The sequence below is a fragment of the Pangasianodon hypophthalmus genome, chromosome 27 (assembly GCF_027358585.1).
Source record: "Pangasianodon hypophthalmus isolate fPanHyp1 chromosome 27, fPanHyp1.pri, whole genome shotgun sequence".
NCBI lineage: Eukaryota > Metazoa > Chordata > Actinopteri > Siluriformes > Pangasiidae > Pangasianodon > Pangasianodon hypophthalmus.
In genome coordinates, this window is record NC_069736.1 from 9,004,933 (window position 1) to 9,031,958 (window position 27,026).

The 27,026-nt window shown below is 37.0% G+C and overlaps 3 long non-coding RNA genes across 4 annotated transcripts in view; 2 read left to right on the top strand and 1 right to left on the bottom strand.

Moving 5' to 3' along the window:
- Positions 1-27,026, bottom strand: part of LOC113531288 (uncharacterized) — a 94,005-nt gene that overhangs the window by 25,894 nt on the left and 41,085 nt on the right. The window lies entirely within an intron of this gene.
- Positions 9,788-12,717, top strand: LOC113531289 (uncharacterized). The gene is made up of 3 exons (XR_008301098.1): positions 9,788-10,402; positions 10,615-11,449; positions 12,102-12,717. It is a non-coding gene; the product is annotated as an uncharacterized LOC113531289 (long non-coding RNA).
- On the top strand, positions 13,573-26,305 carry LOC113531287 (uncharacterized). Its single transcript, XR_003403240.3, has 3 exons — positions 13,573-13,779; positions 14,258-14,305; positions 23,110-26,305. It is a non-coding gene; the product is annotated as an uncharacterized LOC113531287 (long non-coding RNA).

Genomic DNA, 27,026 nt, shown 5'->3' on the forward strand with positions numbered 1-27,026 from the left:
GATGGGATTCAAGCTCATTTTTCAATCAATAAGCATCATTAAAAAAAAAAAAAAAAAAAACTTCACTCAACATGAATTGGTAAAAGTAATTTAATTGGAGGAATTTCTCACTGTTCCTCTGTGTTGCTCCAGGATCTCTCCTGTATCCACATAACCACAATCACTGGGATATGAACAGCCACACAACACATCTATATCATCTGATATCATACGATCGGCAACCCTTAATCACTAATGCCCAATATACAGTACAACAGCCTTCATGGCTCAGGATTTGTTTTTGGAGTTTTGTTGATCGGGTCCTGTTGCTTTTCAAAGCTGAAGGTTTGGCATCAAATTGTTAGAATCAAACACCCAAAGGCCTGGGATGAGAGATAGACAGAAGAAGCACACACCAAGTAGGAAGCCTATCAAAATGGACAGAGATGAAGCAATGGGAGGAAAATGAGGGGAACGGGAAAATGAAACATTCAAACCTACCCAAGAAAAGCAATGATATCTATCTTTGAAGTCACTGAATCACTCTGGATTTTGTCAACCAGGTGCCTGTTCTATAAGCAAATGACAAGCAACATCTGTTCGCAGACGAGCCAAGGACCAGTCTCACACCCGCTCTGACTCCTCTCTCTTTCTCTCTCATGCAAGTCCAGATGTTCTCTTCAGACAAACTGAGAGAAAAGGTACAGATGTAAGTTTAGTTTAGTGCCTAGCTGACCCCTTCACTTCAGACACTAGACAGCACTGTGACCCATAAAGTTTAGATGTAATTAAGCTGACGTTTGTGGGGGAAAATATTGAAAAGCCTTAGTAAAGTAAGGATGTCTTATTGAAAGTGACACAAGTAAACATGCTCACAGACAATGTGATTACGGCTACGATATGCACACAAGTTTGCTACATGCAAAATGTCCACTTAAAATTAAAGCAAACATCATAATAATTCAGTCATACAGCAATAACTCAAACAGCAATTGTAGATTCATGTTCAGCTTCCCTCTTACTCTAACTTAAACTAAACTTATCATATGAGTCTCATGGAAATAATCCTATGTTGTACATGTACTTTTATAAAACAGGTCGTTTAGGTTCTAAAGTCTGATTGGCAGAGCCACGTTCGAAGCCCTTGTAAAATCCTCAATATATGCACTGTGTAAAATACCATTGTGCCTTATTGTGCCCCCTAACTATCGCCGAATGATGATAGTATCGCCTGTGGCTTTGAGGAGAGAAGAAGGAGGTGTGGCCAGACATACTTAACCTGTCTCATGTACATGTTGCATCATTACAGTGATAAAAACACCAGACGCTCCTTACAAGTTGGTTGCAGCTGCAATCGCAGCTAGCATTAGTGTTTAGTTTTGTTTTTAAAAAAAAAATTATTATTAATTAACCGTTAACAAGGTCATGAACGCTGGCAAAACTGATGCTGGGACTGTAAATAGATGTAACGAGTTAGCAGTAGCTGTAACTAAGGTCATCATGAAATTGAGATAAAATTATATAAACTACGTTTGCATGTGCTCTGTGATGAACAGCAGCCGAGATACTTACCGAATTCTTACATAGTGAATTCGTCCTGATAAACAACGCACTGTTTCACTTTCTTAATTTAAACCATGTTCAGGTTTTGAGAGCAAAGACATTCACAGACATTTAACTTGTCTGGCTTGATAGATCATGATAGTTGGAATCTATCTGATTAAAGTCCGTGGCAGGAAGAATTTTGTTGTCATATTGTTTTTGTCTGCATTTTTATAAAAGCAATAAGCCACTCAAGGGCTTGTGTTACAGTGATTTTACAACTGTGCTTCAAATCATGCCTAAGAACACCATTACCTGTGATAAAATCACTGTAATACATGCCGTCTTGTGGCTTTTTACTTCAATATATTTATATATTTTATTTAAAAATGTTTTCATTAGATATAGCCAAAATTCACTATGGTTATTAGCCAATACTCTTTATGGCTTTACAAATAAATAGCTAATCTTAAAAGGAAACACATGAAAAGTTTGTATGAATCTAATCAGCCAGTTGCAATGTGGCTGATTTGATCTTGTATGAACCAAACCATAAAAAAAGAAACTAGCACTACTATGCTCCTAATCCTATCCATAACCTTGTCCGGGTAATCTGTCAGCCATAACGTTCAAGTCACACAAATTAATTTAAATTTGTTTCATTTGAGCAAATATGGCTGCTTAGCTACATTACATTGCAAATGGATGAAAATACATTAAATGCAGATTAAGAAAAAAGCTCATTTTTGTAATATGAGTAACATGGATTTTGTTTTTACATTATTTTTGGATAATACACTGCTATTACTAGTAATAAACATTATTTTTGGATAATACACTGCTATTACTAGTAATAAGCATTATTTTTGGATAATACACTGCTATTACTAGTAATAATAATGTGTATGTACATAATTTTAACTATCAATAATACAACTTTTAATTTATATAGTGAACACATTAATATTGGTTCATCATTTCAACAGATGTGAAATAACATTCAAAGCTTTTAATTTCTATGCAGAATTTGTGTTTTCATGAGAACATATAGGACATGGGAAATCTTCTCTATGGTAAGCTACCCTTGGGATTACCAATTCCCTTTTATTTTTCCAATAATGCTGTATTTTCAATGCTGCATAAAAGCAAGAACAGGCACATCATGGCACGAGGGCACCAAACTGCGACTTAGAGTCTTAGACACAAACAGTTAAGTTTAGAGTGAAGGGTGGGGTTAGTAGTCGGAGATTTTTTGTGACTTCATTCATATGAAATCCAATAAAATCACTAACACGTGTTAGAATTCCTGCGTTTTTCACATGAGATCTGGTCGGTGTTTGGCTATGGCTTTTAGCAATGTTTTTACTATCGTATACCAATACATACAAATATAGAAATCTGCGTAAAGAATCAAACGAATGTGTACGTCTTGCAGCCATTCTTTCTTTTTTTTTTTTTTTCTTTCTCCCCATGTGTGACTATAGGGTTTCCTTCTGAGGATCTCACACTAGGGGCTCATAAAGCCGGGTCAACAGCGGGCCAATGGTGGCCTGCGGGCACAGCACACATATCAGACCCCACTCTCACTCAGTCCCTGCCTACGCAAGCCAACATGCTATCAAGCATTACAAGTGACACACATCCATAAAATGTATTATGTTAGAGCAAGAGTAGGGCAGTTAAACATCAAACAGCAGGGATGCTATGACCATGTGAGCAAACACTGGACCACAGCAGAGCTGCCAGAGCTTCGTTTCAAAAACTCATTTCTTATAGAAACCAAGCTATGAAAAGCATCCTTTAACACTGCATTGCTCACAGGGAAATGATTCAAAGAATGTTATTTATTTGAAGTAAGAAGTCAATAATGCTCTCTGAAGGTTACACCCTGTCAAAGAATCTGAATGATGGCTAAGTGTGAAGAATGCATATTACCATTATCAATATTTGCACTTACATCCTTATGCAATGGAAACTGAGCTGTAAACACCTCTGCTTTCGCTTTCACTCCAGCCACCAGAGAGCTATTAGCACCTCTTGACATTTCATCTCAGCCATAAAACGTTGTATATGAGAAGCAAAGCAGGAATTTTCACAGCAGGCCCTTTCCATCTCCATCGGAATTGAAGCACGAGTTGGTCAATTTCTGAATGAACCCTCTGCAGCTGTGTTCAGTCAACTATATCATGCCACTCAAGCATTCATTTAACTTAATCATATGCATATGTCGAACAGATCCAAGATTGCTGTGTACGGATGATGAGACGCCTTTGTGTTAAGTATATACTGAAATATTATTGAAGATAGTCAAACGTGATAACAAAAATCTTCAGAAATACATAAACATACAGTATGCACATGCTTTTTCATAGAGTGGCGTAAATGATTCAATTCCCTGTGGACAGGAGGAGGAGCAATGTGGAGATGCAGGCAGGCAGCCAAACACACAGGAGAGAGAAAGATGCTGAGGAGAGGATAAATCTTGGAAGAAGAGGGGGGCTAATTATGATATTAATCACATTTTAATTTCAATTCATCCAGTAACCGTCACACACTCACACTAATCAGACCAGCTGAGGAAGACTGCCAAAGCTAAGAGTATTAACACATCTCATAGACAGAGAGAGAGAGAGAGACATAGACAGGGAAAGAGATAGAGAGAGAGAGAGACTGATGAAGAAATGCATGGGGCCAGAGTGAAATCAAACTGACTGCTGCCTTTCATCCAGCCAGAACCTCCGCAGGGCACCAGCAGACGGAGGGATGGATAAAAAGGAATGACAAAGAAAGGGAAATGACACGTCTATGGAAATGACAAGTTATTAACGCCAAAGGACACAAAGCGTTTATCGCACGTGCAGAATGGGTGTGATCGTCGTCTGAAGTGAGCGTCGTCAGAACATGGGTGGGGTATAGAGCCCTGTGCACTTCACTAGGCCATGTCTGGTTTCTGAGACACAGTGTGCAGTGCGGATGGGAGTATTTCACATATGCAGATCCTTCTGTGTGAGTGAGTGACTGGCTGTCCATGTTATACTCAATAAGAAGGAGAAGGAAGAATGAAGATTACAAAGGGGACTGCAAGTTGCAAGGGACGTAATCTTTTTATTCATCTGCCGCCAGGTTCTATTAAAAAGATGTAGTAATGCATTACGCTAATAATATAAAATCTCGTTTGCCCTGCAGCTAAGCCCTATTTTGCTTTTCTCCTTTATTTGAGGTTGAGTTCATTTCAGATTACATAGAGAGAGACAGAGAGAGAGAGAGAGAGAGAGACATAGAGAGAGAGTTGGGGCATGAATGCTGATGGCCTGAAGTGCCCTTCTCTCCTCCCTCCCACTAACCCTCTTTGCTTCCAATCCGACCCTTAAACTTCCTCTCCTCCTTTCTGCATCCCCCCTCTCTCGCCTCTCTATCCGTCTCTGTCTCCTCTCCTCTTTCACTTACAAACTCTTTCTCCCCCCTTTCTCCCCTCTCAACTCGAATTTTCAGACTCTCTCTCTCTCTCGTAGAGGAGCCGGGCGGGCGCCTCCATGGTTACCTGGCACCGTGCCATCTCATTACACCGCCAATTGATTCTGGAGCACTGCCACGTCCGTTACCCCCCACCACCACCACCACCACCACCATCACCACCACCACCACCACTACCCTCATTCTTTCCTCTTCTCCTCTCCTTTCCCCCACCACACTCCCGCCCCCCCCTCCACCACTACCCCCAACAGTCAACTTGCCATTATACAGCTGAGACTGTCTGCAGCGTGGTCTGCATACTGAACACCAACTCGCTCACACGCACGCAAACCTCAGCATTTCCTCTTTGTCATTTACCCCCTGCAAACACATACACATTTATTTCGATGGACATTATAATACTTCACTAAGCAAACTTTTCCTAGACAATGTCAATTTCTGAGACTGCAAATGACGCTCTTTGGTATCGGTGAAGTGGTTTGTGGTTGCTGAGTCACTGTTGATTTTACAGACACACAAACACACACACACACACACACACACACCCACACACACACACACACACACACGGAGCACAAGTTTATTGTGTCTCCCATCAAACATAGCACATGGAGTTGTGTTCAAATAGCATAAGTCCTTTTTAGCTGTGTCACAGCTGATGTTGATGCAGAAGGACAGATGACCGCAGGACGGCTCAGTCCACCCTCTTCCATCACCCATCACTGTTGCTGTCTGTGTTTCTCCTCCTTCTCTCCTTTCTTTAAAGGAATACCCCACCATTTTTCACCCTGGTCCCTATTTACAGCATCTGTAGTACATGTGTGATTACCATGAATGAGAATTTTGACACATTCCCCTGTATTGAGAAAAGGACAGAAAAGCTCTCTGCTTGAAACTCATTATAATGCAAGCGTAAAGAGAGTTGTGAAATTCCATTAATAAACCAAACGTATTTCATGAATTGTTCAATCAGAGGTGTTTGTAATAGAAGCTCTAAATCTGTTTAATACCTTTATTCAGAGAAGAGACTACAATTGGTGTTATTTATGGTTATTTGTGTATGGTTCTAACAAAACATCTGAGAAAGCATAATTAATTCATTTTATCGTCTTGTTACAGCAGGGTTCCACAAGAACCCTTTCTGAGCACTAGTGGTCCTCACTTGACAAAAACAGGACCACCAAGAAAAAAACTACAAGCACAAATTTGACAAACACATTATTAATTTAGGCAGTTGTCATCAAACATTAATTGGAAAAGTTTTATTAGTCCTAAAATACTCAGTCCAGCTTGTTCTGACCAGCTACCAGCTGCCAAAACACACATCAAGCTGGTCAAGCTGGTAGCTTTGGCAGCTGTTATTTTCCAGCTTCCTTATTGCTTGAGAAATAAAGTTAATAAAGAAAGTTACTAAATTTACTAAGACTTTATAATAGCATTATTGCTATTTTCTGAATACAACTTATCTATGATATTGCACTAGTAGAGGTAATTCATAAATTAATTCCAAATAATAGCAGAGTTAAAGGCTAATTAGGAGTCGACAATCGCTTGTCCCTCTTGGATTGTTGATGAGTGGCTACGGGCATTTCTAACATTTCCGAACTTTTGCTAACTTAACATTAAAAATGAGTGTATGACATGATAATCTTTCACAGATAGTTCTTAAACATAACAATGTAACAGCTAGCTAGCAAGAGTGTGAAATCTTTCCATATACATGCAGATCTACTATTTATATTAGATCTAACTATTTATATTACATTATTATATTATATTATTACATAAGTAACTATTTTTTTAATAATTCATGATGGTTAAAAATAAATAGTTTAATTTATGCTTAAGCACTTCTTAGATATATAGCCTAGAGCAAGCCTTATTGTACTTATTGTTGCTGGTATTATCATGGCTGTTTTTATAATGCCAGATACACAAGTGATTTTTTTTCTGTTGGATGAAAAGCTGTGCTGGAATTCTGACCTTTCATTCGTGGAGCGGACAAAAACCGGCAGAAGGGAGAGCCGCCTACCGTATGAAAAGCTTTTGTTTATCAAGTAAATGATTTTAAGTTAGTGTGGTGGGCTGTGTGGGTCAAAACATGGTCTCGTGCGCAGTACAAAATCTGCTCTCAAAAAAAAAAAAAAAAAAAAAAAAAGCAAATGCAAGCGAAACACTCTGTGCAGCAGTTGCGTGTTTCAAACATTTATTGAATTTGTGGAATTTATGGAATTTAACAAGTGCCCTAAGACGTCCATTATAAATGATTTACGAGTAATCTAGCTTTCTGTTCTCAGCACAGGGAAACACATTGAAATCACACACTGGTGTATTGCTTTAGTTCTCTCATTCTTCACACTTCTTCACAGGTTATACTTTCCCTCTTTCTTTGTCCCCCCCCTGCTTTTTTAGCTTTGTCTTTCTCTATTTCACACACTCCTTCCAGCTCTCCATCATTCCCTTACACACACACACACAAATGTACACGCATACCACACACAGTCTGTTTTGTGCAGCCTGTCTGCTTGGCATTGTGCATAATGATCTATGCGTAATTGTGTCAGAGTGCAGGACTGAGACGTGCGAGTTGTGTTTTTTGTGGCAGCCAGAGAATCATAATCATATGTTCTGATCCATAAGAAGCCATATGGACGATGTGCATATTTGCCCACAGAACCACAGTGCAGGCTGTGCACAAACAGGCTTCAAGTGTGTATGAATGCTTGTGTGTGTTTGCATGTCTGGCTAATGTCTTATTCTATAAGGGCTTGAAGTCAGACTCCATGCACAAAAGCTAAAAGAAAATTGCTACCATCAAAAACTAGCTTATAATACATTAATACATTATTTTAAACCAAAACAAAGAGAAGTTTTTGGATGGAATTTTGAGTTATGAGAATTTTCTTTTCTCAACACATTTGCATTACTAGGTTCTGCCTACGTCATCAATCTGCATCAATCAGAACTCTGTTGTCGCCTGTCTTTGGCACTTAATCAGTCACCCTTAAGAATGTCACATTTTACGTTCTAAAATCACTCATCCACTAACGAACAAAGAATCTTTTTACGATGTGTGATTTTATCAGCGACAGTAAAATTGGGCCAAAAAATCGTACAGTGTGAACTTCGTTACTTCGTCTCATGTTTAGCATGCTTACAATTCTCCACAAAGGGGCGCTATTACTAAATAGTATTTGTGTGTGTCAATGGATGTCCTCTATGTCCGCACTTTGATGATGTTGACGTGCAAGACCTACGTCAACATCATGCTGCTTTTGTGTGAGTGATCAAAGTCTTGAGGGTGTGAAAGCAAGTATTTAATCAGTTTTCAAGATTTATGTGAGTACAATTTTGAAGAGCTAAATGAAATCCCTATGGCCATACAGACCTTGCAGCTACACGCAAACGAGGACCACAATACTGCAAGTCTACCATTTGGTACAGAAAACTACCATGATCGTAAATTTTTCAGAACTAGCACTTAATAGCTGTATAAAAGAAACAAATCTTATGTACATAGGCGATGTTCAATGTGACTTCTGATACTGATATCGAAAATGTTTGCTCGGTCAGACTAGCATAACGATTAAGGCAACTTCGCAGAGCTACTTACACACAATGTTCATTTTGTCAACGAAATTACTGCCGAAAATAATTATTGATGAAGGGTTTTAAAATTTGGTCACAATATGAAAACAAGACAAAACATCCACACTGTGATGAAACCAAAGCAGCTAAAATATGACCGAACAAAAATACAGCACATCATTAAGACAATATTTATGCACTGAAAACTCCATAATTTTGCACCGCATGGGGCCGGAAAACAAACGTATTTCTGTTCGCTTATGCTGTGATCGTTCCATAAACACCATTTGCGTAGGTACAGTGTTTGTACATTTTTCGTAATGAGCGCTTTTATAATGTGACACCACTCAGCACCCCAGCAGTTTCCAGACCACTCCAAAGCAGTCTGCTTGGTTTGCTGCTTTTGTGCAGGTTAAGAAATAAAACAGAACAAATATTTTGTTTGACAGAAACATAGTACAGAAAGCAGAAGCAGGCGGTTTGTAACAATCTGGACTTGATGGAGGGCTGAGTGACATTACAGGTTATAGTGTTTCTCAAAAAAGTAGTGGACAAATGCAGAACAGATGAAAAGAAGCACTTCTTCATTTTCTGATCATATAGAAAATATGTTCTGTATATTCTGGTACATTTCATGGCATGGATAAACAGATCTGGGCCAAATCAGATATATGTTTGGCATACCTTCAGAATTGGCAGGAATTTCTCTTTTGGCTCACTACAGACATTGCTGTATGTAGAGGAGGCAGAGAAGGCAGCTGACTGCTGTCTTTTCAACTCAGGACTATCATAGAGCACAACACTGAACACCATGAGAGCATCGAGGAAAAATGCACCTTAGATGAGCAACTGCTTGATGATAGGCAAAAAAGGCAAAAAAAGCACAGGAGCACTCTGGAAGAGTGGTGCTTCAGAGCAGTGATACCATGTGTACTTAAAATTGCAGTGATAACATATACTTTATACAAGGAGAAACTCCTAGCATACAATGTTAATCATCATCTCTTAATGACTAACTGCTGTTTATTAATAATTAATACAAGCCTCTATGGTTCTTTTTTATAGCTAGATGTTTGGCATCTGCCAGAGTAAGACTGGTGCTTCCCCTCCTGCTTGAACCGATCATACCGTTTGAATCATTTTTCACTCTTAGTTATCACACAAGTAGTTAACTAGTGTTTGATAAGGAAATAAATAAATTCATTTCTTCATACTAAAAAAAACCAAGTCATTTGTGCTTATTGTATATGGATATCTGATGAATATATATGTATTGATCCATCCGCACTTTGATTTTCTGCTGTCCATCCTGACTTGTAACTTACACTTAATTTTAGGACACTGTAAACTGTTACATCAATCTAACGGCCCTATTACAGCTATTTTGCTTGAATTGTATTGTATGCCGTATTGGAGCAATGCAGCTCTGAGGATGAGATGGAGGCAGAGGTGAAGGAAGAGATGGAGAAAGAAACAGAGATTGAGACGGAGTGAGAGACGGAGGTGGGCCTCCCCCACTTCAGGGCCCCTTTCCTGTGCTCGGGTTGTTTGAGGACACGGTGAACTGGGCCACCCGATCCTGAAGAGGGCCCACTGAGGGGGGAAAACGACGGCCAATATGGATCATCAAGCAACGCTGCGGATCTTGAGAGACTCCTCAGCATGGAGAGAGAGCAGAGGGAGGAGAAAAGCCAGGTCTGGAGGAGTGGGATTGGAGGAATTGATGAAAGGGGCGGGGACTGGCAGCTACAGTGAAGCATAGGGACAACAGATAAACGCAGCTTGAGTCTGGGGTCTAAGAGAGGCATACTTATTACATGTGAGCAATTTATTACATGTTTATTACCAATTTGATTAGGTTATTGTGAGTCTTATAACACAGTAATTACACAGAGATGGTTACACATGTGCAAGAATGTATGTACAGTGTGTCTATTCTCTCTCTCTCTCTTTCTCTCTCTCTCTCTCTCTCTCTCTCCCTCTTTCTCTCTCTCTCTCTCTCTCTCTCTCTGCGTCTTTGTGTGTGAATAGCGGTGGATTCAGGCTACATGAATAGGCTCACTGTGAAACTCTGGCTCTCTCTTCACACTCTCCTCGTTCACACAGCGCTTCACTCGTCAGCGGCATTCCTGAACGCTGAGGTAAGAGGGCACTACACCTCAGTGAGCCAGAACACACACACTTCCACACACACACACACACACACACAAAACATTTTTTTTTTTCGTTTGCTCAACAAACAGCACAGCAAACAGATACATAATTACATGGTGCATGCACAGAGATCTGTGTGCACACCAGCGCTGTCAAAAATTACATTCAGATTTTAATTACTTCAAAAATTTGATATTCAAACGTATTAGAACATTGCTACTCAGACCAAAACTCATGGGCCACATGTGGCTCTTTTATTTACATTATTTTATTGTTTTATAAATGTGGCCCTTTATATGGTTTGATTATTATTATCTTTGATATGCATATATTTTTATTACAATTCCAATAGACTTGTTATATAGAAATATTTTATATAGCATTCAACTTATAGGAAAATAATCAATGACAGAGTGGTGTGATGCGGCTGTTTCCCGGCCGAAGTGGATTATTTTCCTATAACAGTATGTCCCAAAACATTTTATTCCTTTTATACCACAGCAATTTGCTAATTCCTGTTATTACTTACGTTATAGCAGCTATAAGCTGTCTTTTTCTCTCCCTAATCCTCTCTTTTTTTCTCTCTTGGAGTTAATAAGACAAAAGAACAAAGTTCGTCATGTTTCCAAGAACCTGGAAAGTCATCTGTCCTGAAAAGTCCCATGGCAAAAACCATACTGACAGTTACAAAGCACTGACCCCTACCATAAAGGTGAAATAAATGTCTCCTTAAGATAAACCTGTGATTTGAATTATAGCCGGCACTAATGTCAGAGCTGCTGTTACAGAAACTTAATGAAAACCTTCTGACCAATCAGACTCAAGAATTCAGCAGCGCTGTCACGTAAATAAGCATAAACGGCATCCTCCACGTTCTTCTTCCCACAATAAAGAAATAGGATTCAAGATATCGAGTTATATTGAAAACTATGAAGGTGTGTTTTTCTAGTGCTAGTGCTAACCTACGATTAATCATATACAGTAGCTAATAACAGCTGTCCAAAAACTAATGAAGCTTCATGACTATTATTGCTTTATTTTAAGTATTAAACAACTCACTTAATACAGTGAACTCTGCTTCTTTCTTTCGTATTTTAGTTTCAAACAGAAATACGTGTGATGGTAATCTGTTTCAGGTCACTGAGGAAGTCAGATGTTTTTGGGGATTAGCAATGTCTCAAAATATAGTTTGGCAAATCCATCTGAAATATTTAAAACAATAACGTTTCCTGTCAGAGAAAACACTTCACTTGAGGAAGATTAATATTTAGGCCATCAAAACACATATTAAACTGTTTTTGTCCAGGATTCAGGACAATGGTATAAAAAACACTCATTAACAATAATGTAAAACTTTTTTTCAGATTTGCTGTGACATTTGTGAGAGGATATACCACCATACCCACAAGTTAACGCACAAGGATTACCAGTGTCCAGCATGTATACCTAAAATGGACCAATATAAAGTACCTTTTGCAGTAAATTTTGAAATAAATAAATAAATAAATTTCAAATATTTGTTTTATTGTTAATTATAAAAAAATCATTTATTTTATTTCTTTGTTCAATATTTATACTGTTGAATTCCTTCCCTTTTGTTGTTCTTAGATCCTGGCTTTTTTATATTTAATCTTTTTTTTGTAAAGCTTGAGTTTTTTTTTTCATGGAAATCTAATAAAATATTAACTGTTACTCTTACGCTGTTTGATTATAAACAGTCATGAAGTGTACAATAAAAAAATTTTAACCTGAGAAACAGAATCAGGTACAGATCATGAGATAAAAGTTAGAGCTGCTATAGACATGTTTTTTTTGTCTGCTTCCTGTGGAATGGATACATGGAAATTTGAATGACCAGTACAGGCATGACAAGCTTCCACTGAAGCGTCCACTGTCTTCAATTCATCTTTTTTTATTTTTGTAATGAAGCCGATTCTAACACAGTTAAGCCAAATGTGCTTTCTATGACTATGAGCCAGGATTCATACTTATCCTCATGAAAAAAAAAAAAAAAAAAAAAAAAAATATATATATATATATATATATATATATATATATATATATATATAAAACCGACTTTCTGTGTTCAGCTCTCTTGCTAAATTGTAATGGTTATTAATTAAATGGTACATGCATTAGAGAGACTGTAGTAGTGCAGAAATAAGGAAATGTCTAAATACAATGGATTTGAAACTTTAGGACTTTTTTCCATACTTTTCCAGGTTTGTTAAGTTTCCTTACATTTCCAGGTCTGACAATAAATGAATTTAAATCCCATATTTTTCCACACAAAACCTTTGCACAATGTTTGACATAATTTGTAGAACCTATCTAGTGCACTACATGCCAAATTGAGTGACCTTGGTATTGGTAACTACTTACATATGATATCACTTTTATATTAGGAAATTAATACAAAGTCTTTAAAATGTGGCATAATAATAAAATATGGCAAATAAATTATACATAACCAATTTTCCCACATCAGGCAATTCCTTATTGTTCTTTATTAATTAGCTTTAAAAAAATAGGAAAAACATGTTAGATCTCAAACATCTATTTGCCATTTAATATAATAATGCGTATTATTAACATTGCTGTTGTCAACACTAATCCACACATTCAGAGTGCTATACCACCACTTTCTCTCAAAGTTCATTCATTCTTGCAAAGTCCATACATTAGTAATGAGTAATAAATGTACTCATACTTGGATTTGAATAGTGTGTGTATAATCGCTCTCTCTCTCTCACACACACACACACACACACACACACACATATGCACATACTGAATGTCTCATGTGCTTATGCGGTGATGAAAAGCCACTCCTTTCAGTCTGAACTCACTGACCCCCCTTATGTCCAGGAGCCCATTCTGCTTTATCTGGTGCTGGCAGATTTCCTTTTCAATAAAAAGCCTGTTTGGAGCAGAAACCTCCCATCTCACACTGTTACAAAGCCACGGGAAAGAGTTGCCCTTTCTCTGCGTTAGTGATCTCGGCTGTGTTAGTGAACCAACAGCTGACACTAAGAGCAACAGGTACAGCTTACTGTAATAAGTTTGAAATGCTTGCAGCTTCTGTATATGTGCATGCTCTAATTAACATGTTATTAACCTATGATTAGAAAATATTAACCTACTAAAATACTATAATTACCAAAGAAAGTCTTGAGTAAACAAGTAAGAATAGCTTCACTTTTCCAATATCCAATATATTTTCTTCAGTATACTACATTTTTATATATATATATATATATATATATATATATATATATATATATATATATATATATATATATATATATATATATATATATATATATATATAGAAAGAGAGAGAGAGAGAGAGAAACAGAGAATCTTTATCTGAAGATTCTGTATTTCACCATTACATCTCACCATTACACCATTTTTTTTAATCAAGTTGAGCAACTTCAAAGGTTGTAACATGTTCCGAAAAGTTTTGAGTGACATCAGTTGCTTTTTTTTTTTTTTTTTTAATCATCCATCCAATTAGGTTGCAGCTCAGGGGGCAAGTGAAAAGAGCTAACATGGAGGACAGATGGTGAGTTCAGATAAAACTTGTGAAATCATGCTTCCATCATGGGGATGCAAACACACAATATAACACCATTCAAGTGTTTAAAGTTGTGAGAACACTGTTATCGACTGATAAGCAATTGGGAAATACAGACGCTGGGTATTAGATTAGATTAAATTCAATTTTATTGTCAGCTTTATTATTTATTTATTAGATTAGATTCAACTTTATTGTATATGCTAGCTAATGGTTTAACTTGGTAGTTTTTTTGTTTGTTTGTTTTTTTTTAACAAATAATGTAAACTTAAATCACATTGGAAATGAGAATTGGAAATATCAACATTTCCCTCAGGCGTGTTGCTAAATTGCTAAGAAAAGACTCTATTGGACTGTAATTACATTGTTATTACACTTAAAATCAACCACAAACTGAATTCCATAAACACACACCAAAAAAAAAAAAAGTGCTGGGGGGAAAATTACTTTTGGGAGTAACTATATCGACCTTTCCAACATGTCCAATCAAGTATTTGAATTTGAATGAGAAAACAATAAATCTAACATTCGTTATTAATATAAATGAAACAAATCTAGATATGTAGATATACTAGTTAGCTTGCAGTGTTGTTTATGGAACAAGGTAGCGCTTTTTATACCAAAAAATGTAAAATAAATAAATACATAAATAAATAACCAAATGTCACCAGTCATATTAAGGTTGACAGCAGCAAAGATGCATAAATCTATTAGGGAAAATAGTGATTTAGCAAAGGCATGGCATCACTGGCCACATATTTTATAAAGGACATTCCCTTCTGGCTGTTAAAAATGAATAGCTATATAATGTTATATAATACTATATAATGCTACATAAAGCTGTATGATGTAATACATACACTCTAAGGAAAGGAAAGTGCCAAAAAAATATTAGTATTTTTCATTTTAGTAATTAATAAAAAGTTAATAAACAAGTAAAGACTGGAGCAACATGAGCAACAAGAACTTTGGTGTACTGCATTATTGTGTTAATCTATAAGATTTTTAATGATAAGGTGATTACTTCAAAAAGCTTGGCTGCCTTCAGCCAATCAGTTTTCAGCTGAATTTCACATCATTAGCTTTACACTCACAAAATCTGAAAGCTATGTTCATTTATGGTCCCTTTATTGATCCGTGTAGCTTGGCAAGATCTGGCCACTGGGCGTGCTATTAGCGACGGGTGCTTGGACCCCGCAGATCGCAGCTGGTGGTTATAATTATTGGCAATCTGATTCCTTCAGATTTTTTCAAATAATAAAGTCTTTGGGGAAAACTTTGCAAACAGTCTTTTACACGTAGATGTGTCAGTGTTCCAGTCAGTTTTATTTTGCTTTTTTTAATTAGCATTAATTTTATTTGAGTAAAATTAAAGGAGTTGGCTACACTAACATCACTGCCTATGAAAGTAAAGAATATTTCCATATGACTTTCTCCTTATCCTGAAGCCTTATTACACTATCCAGCAATATACATGCAAAATATGCACCGTAATATGTTAACATACAGCCATTTTTATTACTTAAAGTGCAACTACAAGCGAAGTGTCATCAAGTTCAAAACAGTGAGGGTCTGAGAGCACACAGGGCCAGAGTGCTTTGCCGTTAGTGTGTGTTTACACAGGCTAAAGATCTGTAATGCTTCAACCAGAGAGTGTAAAAGTGGCCAGCACTCCCTTAGCGGGCCCCGCTGGAACAGAGCACCAAGAAACCTTACTGTGACAAGAGCATAAGCAATAGAGACAGAAAGAGTGAAGAAAAATTTGCAAAGAAAGATATATATGTTTAATCTCTAACATTTTGCACCATTGCAAAATGGTTTTTGATGTTAAAAACTGGCTGTCGCAATATATTAAACAAGCGTAAGAGCATTTGAGAGTCTAAACATTAAAGGCTATAAGGCCAAGTGGGCTATAAGTACTGTTTTGAATTTTTGGCCATCGAATATATACATTTCTCTAAAAAAAGTAAAATACTGTGTGGAGTTTACTGTAAAAAGCTTAACATTTTGCTTTATCGAGGCTTTAATTTCTGACTGCACAATCTACTTAATGGCCATAAAAATCTGGAGTTATCTGAAACATAAACACGGTTAAAAACATTGTTGGCTTATTGGAAGCAATGAAAAACAATTCAGAACTCCAAACCAAAAGGAAGTCTTTGGCCACCCTTCCTTTGCTGATCTTGGGTTTAGTTTCTATTGGAACCTCAGCTGAGGGAAAAATCACAGTAAAATGTATCTGCGTTCCATGGTCACTTTTATAATAAAGTCAGAACCACACAGAGTTCCCAAATCAGATGTAGATAATGAACAGCATTTTCACCATTCCATCTTACAATTGCATTCTATAGGGTAGACGCAGCTTATATTATGTAGATTTATTCCACCAGCCAATCAGAAAGCGGGTACAACAATGTCTGTCACAGAGCGGAGGCAGCTGGATATAAACATACACCGTTTATTGAGAATCTAACTTATAGTCAGAAGTCAGGCAGGAGTCAAGTGATTAGAATTTTAAAAAAAAGAAAGAAAGAAAGAAAGAAGAAGAACAGAAGGCAAAGTCAAGTCCAGGAATAGCAAACCGAGAACTCTCAGAAATGCACAGGGGAAATGGTAAAACCTTGCAAAGATTAGAGGTGAGTGTGTTGGTGTATATACACTGAACTAAAGGAGGATTTAACATATAACAGGTGCAGTCAATATCAGGTGAGTGGGAAGGAAATAATATCCGGACTGGACTCTGGTGAGGAGTAGTGGTGGCTCATGAATAGACGGTGGATTTGGATGTGGAGAGCTGAGTTTCCCAAAAGCATTGCAGCACAAAGACAGAGAAGAGAAGAGAGCCTTTGTTGTCACATATACAGTGAAAATCGTTTTTCACTGGACGTCCCAGTCTACTAGGAAGCTCGGGTCAGCAATAGTACAGCATCCCTGGAAGGTTAAGGGCCATGCAGTGGCCACTTGTCAATGCCAGGGTTTGAACTCATGACCTTTTGATCAGGATCCCAGAGACTTGGCCATGCACCCACAACTGCACTACAATCACTAGGCAGTGGGAAAGCAAGCATCACTTTGAACACTCTGTACCATTTAGGACGAATTTAACTTTATAATCTTTGTGGAACACTGGCCACTGTGTGCGATATAAAAACCTTAATACAAACATTGTAGCAAAACACCTGACACAAAAAAAGAAAGTTGTGCGCAAAATAGGGGTTATACAGTGCACCTGTGTTCGTTTGCATGCACATTTTTAGTAGATCAGCTCCTAAACTCACCATTCCCACCAAGCAAATGGCTGCTAAAATGGCTGTAATTGGTGCTTCTCTTAGTAAATATGGCTAAGAGAAAAGTATTCACTCTTAATAACACTTTTTTAAATACTCTTTTTAATTATTGAATACTTGTTATGCTAGATTTAATCAAACAAGATCACTTTATTTTTCATTAATTTAACAGATTTCATTAATTTAACATAAATAAATGGTCATAGTAATGATAATATTTCATGCAGGTTGCAATACTAGGTTATGATATTTAAGAGATCATTATCCCTGTAGTTTTTTATTATTGAATGGAATATTTGATGCCACAAAAATAAGGAGAAATTAATCAAAGAATGTGCAACTGTTAATAAAGGATATTGACTTAACCAGAAAAATTTATTTCTAAATAATGTATTTCTAAATCACAAGAACAACAAATTGTTGTATTATAGTTTGTACCTAAATTAAGTTAAAAGTTCATTTAATTCTTCTAAAAAAAAAAATAGAGAGAGAAATAAAAGTGAGAGTGTGACAGACAACAAGAGACACAGAACAACACATCACCTCCATTCTTGGTCATGATGTGGATGTCCAGTCGCATAAAGACAAAGCATGAGTCACACATCGGCTTAGTTAGCAGAAAAAAATGGACTTTCCTCTCGTCCACACACACACACGCACACGAACACAATCTGTTCTGCGTTGTCAACCCATCACGTCAGTTTCCTCGCCACAGAACATGGTTTAGTGACCCAGTGGACTGACCCCAAGCTGTGTGAGTAATCAGCAATGAGGAACTCACTATCGATCTATAAAATGGGAGTGAACAAGTATGAGTCATATCGGGGCTTACTCACAGGAAGTGGAGTGCGTGAGTGTCTGGTGCCACTGAAAGGTGTGGTATCTGCGTATCTACCCAAAAATGCCTATTTGGGGCCTCCAGATCTTGTCACTTTTTAGACCATATTGCCAGATCTGTGTGATAATGTTATTAGATGCAGGTCTCCATAAAATGGTCTCATATTACTGCATATTACACCAAACCTGTACACCTGCTCATTCATGCAACTATCCAATGAACCAGTCATGTGACAGTAGTGCATAAAATCATGCACATACAGGTAAATAGCTTCAGTTCATGTTCATATTAAACAGCAGAATGGGGAATATATGGGATCTCACTGACTTTAACTATAACAGCAGAAGATCACGTCAGGTTCCACTCCTGTCAGCCAAGAGCAGTAATCTGAGACTAATATGGGCACAGGTTCACCACAACTGGACAGCTGAATATTTCAAAAACATCACTTGGTCTTTATCCAATCTTCAATTGTCCATTTTCAGTGAACCTATTCCCACTGGAGCCTCAGATTACTGCTCTTGGCTGGGAGGAATGGAACCTGATGTGCTTTTCTGCTGTTGTAGTCTATCCACCTCCAAGGTTCAACATGTTGTGCTGTCTGAGATGCTTTTCTGCTCACCATGGTTGTAAAGAGTGCTTGTTTGAGTTACTGTAGCATTCCTGTCAGCTTAAACCAGTCTGGCCAATCTCCTCTGATCTCACTCATCAGCTAGGCATTTCCACCCACAGAACTGCTTCTTACTGGATTTTTTTTTTTTTTTTTTTTTTTGCACAGTTCTGTCTAAACTAGAGAATACTGTGTGTGAAAATCCCAGGAGATCAACATTTTCTAAAATACTCAAACCAGTCTGTCTGGCACCAACAACCATGCCACCATCAAAGTCATTGAGGTCACATTTTTCCCCAGTCTAATACACTTGTATAATGATTTTATGCATACCACGTATGCACGTTTACCTGCTACATGATTGGCCGATTAGATAATTGCATGAATGTGCAGGTGTACAGGTGTTCCTAATAAAGTGGACGGTGAGTGTACATGAGAATGAATTGAAAATAAATAAATAAATAAATAAATAAATAAATAAATAAAACCTGCACTGATAGTTCAAAGGTAGCCCAGAAAATAGTCTTTGGGAAACCCACGCACCTAGCAACTCTGCCCATAAAGCTCCAAGCAACACACATGGCACTAATTGTCACCTGGTTTTGGAAGGTGAACAAAAGTTTAGTGCAGAACTGGCTGGTGCTAAAAGGTTAGCGCATCAAGTGGAATACGTAATCAGCCGCTCTCAACCCTTTTTGCGCTGACTTTCTACCTTTTGTGCTAGAGATGAGTGTTTAGGCAAGTTTTTTTGTGCAGAATACAGGATAATTTCAGCTAAAAACAGGCACAATGCGCTTAATACATCTGGCCCTAGGTGCATTATGGGTCATATACATGCTACATCAAACACTGCGGGTGCTTTATTTCTTTATCTTCGCAGTTTCCTTTCCTTGCTTGCATCTATGCTCATCTCTCCAAGGAAAGGATGCAAGGAATTGGATACAAGGATGGAATCAACACCATATGTATCTGGCCATAACAGATCTGCATGTACTTATGATGTAATTCCACACTGAATCAAAACCATAAAACATAAACTGTATGTGTATCGTATTGTACATGATGAACTGATTCAGCTGTTGGATGTCTCCTATGTGCATGTTCTATGGAACTTCAGACATATTTACTTCACTTTGTTCAAGGGTTTGTGTATGCACTGCAAAAATTACATCTTAGCAAATAAAATATCTTGAATATAGCCAAATGTTTCTAGTATTTCCTATTATAAGATTTATGAAAGAAAAAATGAAATATAGAATTATTAAACCTATTTCCAGACATTATTACTGATCTTGTTCTACTGGCAGATTTTTTTTGTTCTAATTTTAAGCATTTATTTCAAGAAAGAAGAAATATTATTTGCCAATATAATAAGTAGATTCAAAACAGCCTGAATAATCTTATATTTGACTTACAACAATCCCACAATAAGAAATATCAGATACTTCTATTTTATATTAGATATTTGTTCATATTTGAGATATTTTCACTTGCTAAGATAACATTTTTGCAGTGTGTTATGATTATTTTCTAAAAATGAATTTTATTATCATCAAAAATGTATTTGTTGTCATTTTTATCATTTACAGGATTTTCTTTATTAGGACAAAAAAATTGCAACATAGGACTCCTTTCTCCTCAAATCATCTGAGGACATTTAGAGACCTGATACAATACAGGGCAAAAAAAAAGGGCCAAGCAAGAAAAGGGCATGAAATTTAGCGTTTTTGATCTAGCAATGAATAAACAAGAAGGAATATTCATGTTAATTTGTTACAGAATAGTTTTTCTTTGAGAAGTGTGTGTGGTCAGAGTTAGCCTACTACTATTACTGGTCAAGCCATCAATTAACTCAGATATGCTGATCATACTTCACACTTCCAATGGCCTCTGAGTCACATCCTTTACACACACACACACACACACACACACACACACACCCCTGCTCCCTTGAGTCATATATTACACATATTTTAGGGCAGGCATGCACAGTGTGGAATATATGTGTGTCACACACCCATTCTTCCTCAATGAAGCACATACACACACCAGTTCAAAATATGATCCTAGTCAGCCTGCATCTCTTAATTTCGCATCGCCCACTTACAAGTATTTCCGACCTTTATTAGACTTTTCCTGAAGAACACACAGATACCGTTGATGACTCACGTTATGGCCCTGACACATCAAGAGAGTCTGTGGTAGTTTTTCCACACTGTCTGCACTAAGTGCCTGTCTGCTCCAGTTGACCATGTTGAAGAGACAGGGAGTTATGACTGGCTGTGCAGATGACGAATCAGTGCAGGAGAAGAGAAACCAAACAGAAACCCACACACACACACACTGTATCTCATTTCTCAGCTTCTCATCTGAATGCACCTGCCCTGACGTGTGTGAAGCTGCATAAGGAGGGGTGTGATGTTCAAAACCTGGAGGGTATGACTTTCAAATCCCACTATGCTTTCCAAAATAGTGCTAATGCTATCACCTACTGAATTCATTCTTAGAGCAGACATGCTATTTGTCACACTATTCACACTATTAATGTCACACAACCTTAATATAAATAGGCCATATCAATCAACTACTGAATAAATACAAGTGACAATTCTTTTATCAACAAATTTAATTGTAGATGCTAAATTATCATTCATTGCTCGTATGTAACCGCTTTACCCTGGTCATGGTCGCAGTAGATCTGGAGCTTATACCAGGAACACTAGGAGCGAGTCATGATTAGACCTTAGACTGGATGCCAGTCCATCACCATGCACACACATTCAAACTAGGGGCAATTTAAATTCACCAATCTACCCCGCAACTGTGTTTTTAGGAGGTAGGAGGAAACCAGACAACCCAGAGCAAACCCACCCACTGCAAAAAAATGACATCCTAGCAAGAGAAAATATCTTGAATATAGTAAAACTGATCTAGTATTTCCCATTATAAGATTACAATAAACCAAATATAAGATTATTTCTAGACATTTCTACTAATTTCAACCTTTAAATTTTCTTATTCTGTTGGCAGATAATTTTGCTTCTTTCTCGAAATAAATGCTTAAAATTAGCAAAAATATCTGCCAATAGAACAATTTCATGTCAAAACATGTTTAAAAATAGGTGTATCTTGTAATAGGTTTACTGTAATCTTATAATAACAAATACTAGATCAATTTCACTATATTGAAGATATTTTCACTTGCTAAGATGTCATTTTTTTTTGCAGTGTATGGAGACAGGGAGAACATGCAAAACCCCACACAGGCAGTAGCCTAAGCTCAGGATTGAACCAGGGATGCTGGAGCTCTTGGGTGGCAATGCTACCCGCTGCTTTTACACATAGACTTGCAGCCTTTTACACATGGATATGTCAATGTGGTTCCATTCAGTTTTAATGGCCTCCAGAGGTCATAAACAGGGTGTAAAGAAGCTGTGTTAGGTCTATTAACATGAAGTGGGTCCTAACTTTGAATCATCTGCAACACTTTTGTGGCAAAAAGAACCTTGGCCCATTTTTTTTTTGCCCCAGAGTGTTGAACACCCAGAAAACTTCACTTGAACTAAATGCTCATAGAACCGGAACATTCCACTAACCTGAAATTGTCAGTTGGGGAGTTGAAATATTGTAAATGTTATGCATGACAAGTGCACAAGAGGCAGAAAATACATTTGCTATAAGTTCTGTCAGCCAGCCAGTTATTTCTCCCACTAAAGTGTCAACCTGTAATAAAATCTAATCGTATGCCTTTACAAAAATGTGACTGCAAACAGAGAGAGTTGAACGCCTTTATGAAGGTTAGAACCCTAAACTATTCAAAGAACCCCCAAGGAATGTTTTTTTTCCTGAGAGTGTAGAGGCCTCAGACTTAGATGCAGCTGCTGAAATTCAGCATGTGTTATGCTAGACTCACTAGACAGGCATCTTTTACTCAAGGACTGTTAATATGCATCCAAATCCAATTAATTCTCTCTCTCTCTCTCTCTCTCCCTCTCTCTCTGTGTGTGTGTGTGGTGTGCGTATGTGTGTGTGTGTGTGTGTGTGTGTGTGATAACAGGATGAGAGAAGCCGAGTGGTTCTGCAGTGGACAAGGGGATAATGTGTTGGTATGTTCAGTATGTGGCATTGTGCCCTCGCTCCTGGAGAAAGAATAATAAAGCACTATTGCAAAACCCCAGACCCAGATGGAAAGAAAAACTTAAACATCACAAAACACACACACATGCACACTCATTCACACACACACACATACAGAGTGAGATATACTTTACATATACTTTACATATACACCTGCAGTGTGAAAAATGGGACCTCAGATATACAGAATACCAGAAAGGTCCCGACGTGTGTGTGTGTGTGTGTGTGTGAGTGTGTGTGTGTGAGAGTGTGTGTGTGAGTTTTAAGCAGGACCTTTTGAAAGCAAGGTCCCCACAAAGTATAATCCTGACACATGACCCCCACGATGTATAAAAAAATGTGTGTGTGTGTGTGTGTGGACAAACATTTCTCTTACTATTATTGAGTAAGAGTAAGAGTAAGATATTCCTTTATTTGTCCCGCAGTGGGGAAATTGCATTGTATTGTAGGGACTTTTCACTGACATTATTATTAATGCAGCTAATTATTGCTATGTGTTCACCTAAATCTAACCTTAATCATTTTATAACCTCAGTAATTTTTAAACCAAAGCTGCAGTTTGAGAAAAATCAGCTTTACTCATGAGAACCAGCCCCCATAATGTCCCCACATGGTCAAAACCATCATATATTCCGACCTTTGTGGGGACATTTGGTACCAATCAAGATATAAAAACAGAAACAATTTAGAGAAAATTTCTTTAACTCTACGAAGACTAATGGGGTTGTGTTTTGAAGGGCGTGAGTCACACACCTCAAGGAGTTGATGTGGACTGAAAAATGTTTTGGTTTGGTTAAAATAGTAGTGTATCTGTTCTGTTAGACGTGTGAGTCAGATGCCTAAAAACAACTCCGGAATGATTTCAGTGTGAATTAGCTTTTAAAAAGCTTGTTAAAACCTCTTTGAAGAGGTTTATGTTAAGCAGAACATTAAGACCCAACCAAGAACATTATGTTAGCAAGTGAGCTAAAACCTAGCTACTTCACCCAGACTCATAGTGCAGCTGCTACTAATAACGTAGCACTCAGGATGAATACAACATGGAACAAGTAGCTTACTACTTTGATTAATTATCTGAGAACTTGTTTATGGTATCCTGTTCATTGGGTTTATTGAAATATTCAGAACTAAAGCAGATAGCAGCGTAGCTAGGAAATATTACTAACCACACCCTGAAATATTTTGTAACAGTTCCAAATGCTTATTTATGAGTGGTTAATGACATGTTTAAACACTCCAAATGTCATATTAACACATCTCTTAGTTTGTTTAATCACATTTTATTGGCTATAAGATGCTATGGTGTGAAACAGGATTAACTAGTCAGGGTAATGTTTTCCTGTTTTCTGTGTGAAGTACTGGAGGAAAGGTAAATCTAGTTTTATAAGATATTTTTCCTCGATTACATTATTATGTTATTAATCATTTTCAGTGGAACTGTCAGAAAGGTACTTCATGGCAATATTATTAATATGGCAACATTGGTTCGCATAAATTATGCCTTAAATCAAGGGTTCTCAAACTTTTTACAGCCAGAAACTTCTTTAAGTATGAAAAAAAACATCCACAGTGCAGTTTTATTTGATGAACATAAACCAGCTATTCATATATTAGGCTTTATTTAAATGTGTCGGATATAATAATGTTTTGGTTATTTGTCGGCGTCATAAGTTTTTATTCCCGAAATTTCCATTCACAGAACACTGTTTTATTAAAATTGTCATTAAATTTAAGTTGGCGTTATTATTGGTCTACTTGGTTTTGAGTTATTAAGGTTTGGATTAAAGTTCTTCAGTTCCAGTGACCAGTCAAACATGCTAATATAACTATAAGAACTCAATAATAAATATAAGTAATAAAGTATACAGTAAAAAATATGTGATTTAAGGAAAACTTATAGTCACCAGTTTTGCACTGTGCAAACTGCACGCCTAAATCATCACACATTTCATTTGACTCAAACAATTTCATATTATAGCAGAATCATGAGAAAGATCATACAAGATATACAAAGATATACATATAAAATTGTACCATTATCATCACAATCACTTTAAACATACAATTATATAAACTTTGCACCATGTCTTAGCCTGAGTCTGATTTTCACACAGCGTGACACTAAACATTTTGCTGAAAAAGAAAGTGTTTTGGATTCAAGATGGAGGCTACTACTTTTTATAGCTCTGTTGTTAATAGCCACTGTTCATAGACTGTTAATAGACTCGATCTGTTTAGAGGCAAGAGTGACATGAGGTTTACATGATGCATAACTGATACTGTATCTGTGAGTTACACAGCATTAGTCTCTAGTCTTTCAGGTTAAAATTCTGAGTTCTGCAAGTACTCTGTATCCTTGCACTTCAGCTGTTTGCATTTTTAGGAAGTGACTGGATAAAAAAAATGACCACAATCACATACAGTACTGCGCAAAAGTCTTAGGCACATGCAGAGAAATGCTGTAGAGCAAAGATGCCTTCGAAAATAATGAAACTAAAAGTTAAATACATTAAATACATTAAAAAATACTATAAAGAGCAGTAAACAGTAATAAATGAAACAAAGTCAATATTTGGTGTGACGATCCTTCGCTTTTAAAAAATATATAGTAGTCTCAGGTACAATGTGTGCAGTTTTATAAGGAAATTAGCTGTAAGATTTACTGAGCATCTTGCAGAAGCAGCCACAGTTCTTCTGGAGACTTTGACTGTCACACTTGCTTCCTATTTTTGCAGCAAAATCCAGCAGCCTTCATTATGTTTTTCTGCCTGAAAAGTGTCTCTTATGTAATATACTGCTTTCTTTACTGACATACAAACATTTTTCTGTAACATTTAATTTTGTGCTGGAAAACTAATGTTTGGAATCTAAAGTGTTTTTGTACTGAATCAATAATGTAGAAGTCACAAAATAAAAATCTATAACAAAGTTTGTACTAAAAAAAAATAGGGTGCCTAAGACTTTTGCACAGTACTGTATGCTCACAAACATATCCTTATATTATACCACAGCTCTCTTTATTTCTCAAATTTGATTGGTCAGGAAGTATTGGGTAATTTTCTATAACGGCATGGCTCTCGCCATAATGCCGGCTGTAATTCAAATCATAGGTTTATACTAATGCCCTTGTTCTAATACATTAACCTTTGATTAATAATAAACATTTTTAAAAATGTGTTATTTAACAACAAATAACATAATATTTGATATGGCGAAGCTTTTTGTTAGGAGATATTTATTTCAAATTTATGAAAGAAGTCTCCAGTGTCAGAGCGTTGTAAGTATCACAGAAGAGTTTTCAGGACAGAAGACTTTCTGGTTTCTCATTAACAAGCTGACAAGCTTATTGACAAATGTAAAGTGTGTGTGTAAGAACCAGGAAGTAAGTGTGTGAACTCATTATCCATTAATCATAATCATAGTCCGTAGCATTGGTCAAAACACAGGATAACTCATTATCAAACACACAGGAGACAGGCAAGGGTCAAAACCAGGAAGTCAAACTATAGAAAAGGACAAAGGGAAAACCGGAAAACATGGAAGAAATAAGGCTTAGAAATGTACGTATACACGGAATAAGCCAGAGAAACATGAGGGTATAAATAAGAAGACTAATCAGGAATTAAACAGGTAACAGGTGGGTACAATAAGAAATGACACACATATGACAAAACACGGGACAGAGACAGGACGGGGAAGTGAAAATAAACAATGTCACAATAAGAGTAAGGGCTAAGCACACAGTACAGACAAAAGCACTGTGCTCTGAGGGGATTTGTGACAATAAGCTGTGCATTTTTTTTATTATTATTAACTTCAAGAGAGAGAGAAAAAAGA